The sequence below is a fragment of the Brachyhypopomus gauderio genome, chromosome 12 (genome assembly GCF_052324685.1).
Source record: "Brachyhypopomus gauderio isolate BG-103 chromosome 12, BGAUD_0.2, whole genome shotgun sequence".
NCBI lineage: Eukaryota > Metazoa > Chordata > Actinopteri > Gymnotiformes > Hypopomidae > Brachyhypopomus > Brachyhypopomus gauderio.
The window spans coordinates 19,494,035-19,500,034 of record NC_135222.1 but is presented as its reverse complement, the minus strand read 5'-3'; positions in this window follow the sequence as shown (position 1 = coordinate 19,500,034).

Below are 6,000 nucleotides of genomic sequence, written 5' to 3'. Positions count from 1 at the left end.
TGGCAGCAGTGTCTCAGGTATTCTTGACAGTGATCCTCCCAGCTTGGTACATCATTCTGTTGGACGTTACTCCCATCCTGCTTTGATAGAGTAATTCGCTCACAAGCTCGGCCATCTACGGGGAGCACAGATATCAATCCAGATCTTTCCAGAGATCATGGTTCTGGTCAGCACAGCTGGACTGTGCTGTGTTTTCTTTTCGGTATGCCTCGGGTCTTTGTCTTGATGAAGTGTATACCTTTGCTCCCACCTGAGATGATGGGTGGTATTCTGGAAGATGATTTCACCCAGGATTGCTCTACCTTTTCTGTCTCCATCTTCCTCTCCACCCTGACCAATCACAGCACTGCGTCCCCAAAATGATCATGACACCCCCATGTAGGACTGCAGGAAAGGGATTAACGTGGCTACTCTACCATAAAGGCCTGATGGTGGACGGCTGTGCTGATGATCGCCCCTCTGTAAGGTTCTCCATCTCCACAAAGAAACCCTGAATCTCATTCACAGTGACCACTGGGTTAGGCACAGGTGTGTTGGTCAGTTCAGTCATGCACAGGTGTGTTGGTCAGTTCAGTCATGCACAGGTGTGCTCTGATAAACATTTGGAAGAATCTGAAGGAGCACTGATAACAGAGTGTCCCTCAGCTAAGTTGTGAGTATCATACTAAAGAGTATGAATAAAATGAGAATAAATTATATATTTGCCTTATATTTGTAATAACTTTCCAACATATGCCATAAACCAGTTTTGCATTGCATTGTTATTGTGGAGTATTCCTTATAAATTTGTGAAGAAATGGATTTAAATGGATTCATGTGCTATGTAAAAGCTGAAATACCACACTTGCTTTATTTCTATTTCACAATGTTGTACTACACACTTACCATTTTACTTCAAATAATGCAGTTACACATGAAGGTTTCATAGTTTGGTGGTGGGGACATTGTTTTCTGTTAAAAGCTTTTTACCTGCACAGATTCCAGAAATGGCTTGTAAAATGGCTTGTGAATGGCTTGTAAATGCTTTATTTATTGACAATTTTGAACTACCAGACAGGCAATTTAGATATTATCTCAGGACAGAACTTTGTATCTGAGAATAAGGAATAGAGAATAGAGATAATAGACAAAGCCAACAACTGCAACAGGAATCTGCGCCCTTTTAACATCCAACCACATGTGTTTAGGAGTAGACGTGGCACATCACCAGTCCAGGTAGAAGTTCATACTTCTATGCCAGGAAAATGATTCACTTAGTTTCTTAATGGGTCGCAGATTTTGTTAAATCTCTTAATGGAGCAATTCATGATGCTTATAATTTTCTCCAGCATGATTTTCTGCATTACATCTTTCATCTATTGCATGTGCAATTAAGTGGCATAGACTAATAGATTTTTTTTGTACAATGCAGAAAAATAAAGAATTGTCAGTCCAAACTTCCTGGATACTTGTTCAAACGTGTAAAAGTGTTATCAATATTCAAATCTCTGATGCTACACATATATTTGACCTGCCAAGCTAGAAGCATCTGTCAAATAGAAGTAGCTAGAAAAGGTGTTTTTTTTACTGTAGTTGAGTGGATAGAAATGTTCTGAATACCCAGCCATTTTTGAACTCTTTCACAATGCATTCTCTAGTGGGTCTTAACGATGAAAGCTGATGAAATGGTGGAGGTTTCACACTGTGCTCTCGGAGCCCCACTGAGCTACAGTGAAGCGTCTAAACCACAGTGCTCCACACAAGCTGCTTATGGTATCACCCAGACCAGATGCACAACACTGCCTGTGAAGAGGCTGCCCCATCTTGCCCTGTCGAAGGCTGTCACTGGCCCCCCCAACCCCCCCACCCCCCAAGCAGCCTCTACCAGTCTTCCATTTCCATTTACTCTACCTCAGTACATCCCTCTTAAAAATAAACCAGGTTCTTTCTTCCAGCAATGTTCAGCTGCACAGCAGTGAAAGAGAGAGAATAGCCTCGATCCATTTGTGCTTGGTATAATTCAGGGTGCTGAGCATGAGTAATATTAGCATCAGCTTCTCAACCCATGCCGAACAGCCGAAGTACCCTGGGTGACGCTCTCCGATGCACACTGGTTTATGTCTCATGAGGCTCCGTCAGATTTTGGCTGTGGTTACAGGCTGTAGTTAGCCAGTGAAATCCATCAAAGACTTTGCCTGAAAGTGTAGTCATGTGAGTTATGTCCCTTTGCAGAACAGAGGTCTGTTCTGGTCCAGACTATCATTGCTTGACCTGAAACATGGGGCAATACAGCACACTGGATCCGTCACTGTCTCTGCAACTGGCACTGAACGTGGAAGGCTCAGGGTGTAATCCAGACTTGGCGAGCACAGTGTGTCTAAAAAATGGTTTCGTCTCTGCAAAAAATTTTGCAGAGAGTATTTTGAATACTGTTATGCTGCTGTAACACACCTAAATTTAACAGGCACACAAAAGGTTTCAGTTTAGTAATCTTTCGTCACGTGATGTTCAGTGAGTGGAGTTTCTTCCCCACTTTCATAGTTAAGTGCACAGAAAGAGCTGTGATAGCAGCTTTTACAGCTTGTAAGTAGAGATTTATAGTGTTAGAAGTTCATTTTAAGTATTTTACACCCATTACAGTACATAGCTCAGAATAGGTTTTCCTACAGCCTTGTACAAAGTTGGACAGCCTTGTGATGCATTAATTTCGAAACCTCTCTTAAAAAAGAGAATGAGTTTGATTACCAGTACTGTTTTGTCTGTATAATTACCCTTATATGAAAGCAGCAGCAATGTGTAAGGATTTGTATTTAGCAGGTATGCTAGCAACTTTTTTTATTGTTGACCTTTGGAATATTTTAAAAGAACAACACATTTTACCAACATATAGAAAACAATATGTGATAGTGATTATGTATTAATTTTATGTTTTCTGTAACATGTAACTCATGTGAGATGTGTTTATATGACACAGAGTGTTTTCACCACATGGAGGTGGGGGTGTTTAATACAGTACAGACTCTCTGCAACATCCAGGTGCAATCATGGTTTTCTGCTTCTCCCCTACCACATACATCACTGGAGAATTACACACTGCTTGATAATCTTCACTTACTTTGATCCATGCATTTTCCATATAAACATAATCCACATAAACAAAATCCATACTTTCAGACACACTGTTACTGTTGATTTTCAGGTATTTAATTTTGCTTTAATGAAACTGACAATAAACCCACAATCTACTTTACTAAGAATAAAAGGTTTTGTTTGTAATCACAATGTTTGTTTTTAAATATGATTGTTTTTAGTGATATATAATTTACATACTGTATTTACAGAAACATTGATATAAAAAAAATCTTTTGAAGATTTCCAGACCACGGTTAGCTCCACAGATGCTTTATATATATATATATATATATATATATATATATATATATATATATAAATATCAAAACCTACAAGCGTACAAAGTACATCTGAGCCCTCTGGCAAAACATTCTCTCAATCAACATACCTGTGAATCAAGGCAGAAACATAATCAGTAGTCTATTTATTGTTTTCTATTTTTTCTGGCAAAGAGATGAGAACGGCAAACACAAACAAGAAAATGACTCCAAAACAACATTTTCAGTTCCACTATGCTCCACTGACATTTGGAATGATTGACAATAAGCTCAATGATGAAGGCTTATCAGTCAGATCCTCGGAGGTCTCACTGACAGAGAGACGCGGAAATTGAACTGCTCAAACTGTTTTATTCAGTGCAGAGACAGTGTTTGGCAAAGCTGTGCTGGACTTCATATGAAATCTTGTCATGCTGTCTTGGACTGAATGTGTATTTCTGTTTCTTCTAAGATGATGTGCCTTTCCTATGTAATTTGCTGTTCACATCAATCTCAGAAAATGGATTTTTCATCATTGAAAAAAGGTGTGTTGTCTAGGGCAGAATCAGATTTAATACACTTTTCATATCAAATCCATATATAAGTGAGCTAAAATTTACAAATGCTTGCTAGGTATTACCTTTACGTCATAGAGAATCAACGCAGATATTCACAGCTGTGTTTTAAAGGGTTTATTAAGGGCTGAAAATTATGACCATGTACAATTTCACAGTCTGAACTACTCTCCCATTCCCTGCCCAGCTAAAGGTCAGCTCACAAACAAGTTTGTTATCCAGAGAGAAACCACTACTGCACATCTACAGTAAAAGAAGGGACACACACAGACATACAATATGTGCACATGCTGTTTGATGCTTCAAAAGACGCAAAAACAACACAAATTATTCGACAAAAGCTTAGATGCTAGATCACCCCAGAATGCAGTACCCTTCCTTCTATAGAGTAACCTCCTAGTTTTCATGCGGAGGTCATTGCCTGTTTGGATTATTGTGTAGATAGGTTCTAATCCTCATGGACCCTGTAATGAGTATTTACACTGGTCTTTTAATGAGTGCAGAAATGCATGAGCAAGCAATGTGTTCTGGGCCCTGCATTCCAGAATCTCTCCAGGATTATTATTGAGTTCATATCTAGAAAGTCATAGTAATGGAATATCTAGGCCACCCTGCAACTTATGCAACGGTACTATAGATGTAGAGAATACACAAAACAATGCAAATAGCTCTTTGTTTTTAGGGCAGTTGAATGCTATTATATTTATGGAGCAAATTCTTCAAGCAAATCGTTAATTTGGGAGAGAAAAACAAAACAGGAACTAGGAAAGGCTGCATGAGAACAACTGTAGTCGGCATCTCTTTCAGATGCAGAAAATCCATAAATTGTAAACAGATATAGAAAGAAAAAAAAGAAATTCTAATAATAACCACAAAAAAGCATAAGGATTTCATCCAACGCTCCAAAGTCTTCACATGACTCCTAATAGATTTTGGCAAAGCAGAGCGTTTCCTTTATATACAACTTAATTGTGTATTATTTGACGTTTGGACTATGGCAGTAATTAGTCCAATAGTTTAGCCTTTGTATTGACCCTGTTGAATTGTGGGTGATGTCTCATTGTGTGTGTGTGTGTGTGTGTGTGTGTGTGTGTGTGTGTGTGTGTGTGTGTGTGTCTGTGTGTGTGTGTGTGTGTGTGTGTGTGTGTATGTGTGTGTGTTTGGGGTTTTTTTGTGTGTGTGTGTGTGTGTGTGTTTAGTATTTTCCTTAATTGCAATTTCTTCATTGCTATAAATATGAAAAATGGTATTCAATTTGTGCATTTTATTACAGAAAAACACTGGTAGTAGATTTAAAAGTTTAAAAGTTTATGTTGAAATCACTAATTGAAAGTTTCCCAAAGTCCTCTTCGAAATCAAAAATACCCAGAGCATAAACTATTACACTCTCAAATCAGAGTGCCAGACTGAAACAGTGGCACATGAAGACCCAGAGCACACTGGCACATGAAGACCCACAGCACCCTGGCACCCGCACCCTGGCACTGTGGGCAGAGGGTCAGAAATCATCAATGAGAAATGTCTAAAAGGTGTAGCATGCCTATGCTATTCATGCAGGGGGACCGGCCACAGTGTGTGTGTGTGTGTGTGTGTGTGTGTGTGTGTGTGTGTGTGTGTGTCCGTCATTAGCAGCAGGAATAGGATGTTGCAGTAAGGTCACACTGAGGCTGTAGAAAGGTCATGTGTGCCAACACTCTGTCCTGTCCTATCACTGGAGAGGCAGGGTGAGAATAGAAATCCTCACCTTTATGGACTAGTCAGCTGCAGGGGGGTTTTAAAGGCTCTGCTGAATGGAGCCAGGTCAGCCAAAGGTAATTTGGCATCTCTGACCAGACAGAATGTGACCATTAGTGTCTCCTCAGTGATGAGGGCAGCTCTTAATTAGAATAAAGATTCTAGAGGCCACTGACAGCCCCCTATGAAAAATATCAGGTGCAGCTTACATGAGCCTGCTGTGTGAGTTTTGATGAGGATGATACTCGTACCTCTGGTGTGCAGAACCTAGCCAAATGATTTCACATCCATCTCACGCACATCTGGATTCAGTTATCCTTGAC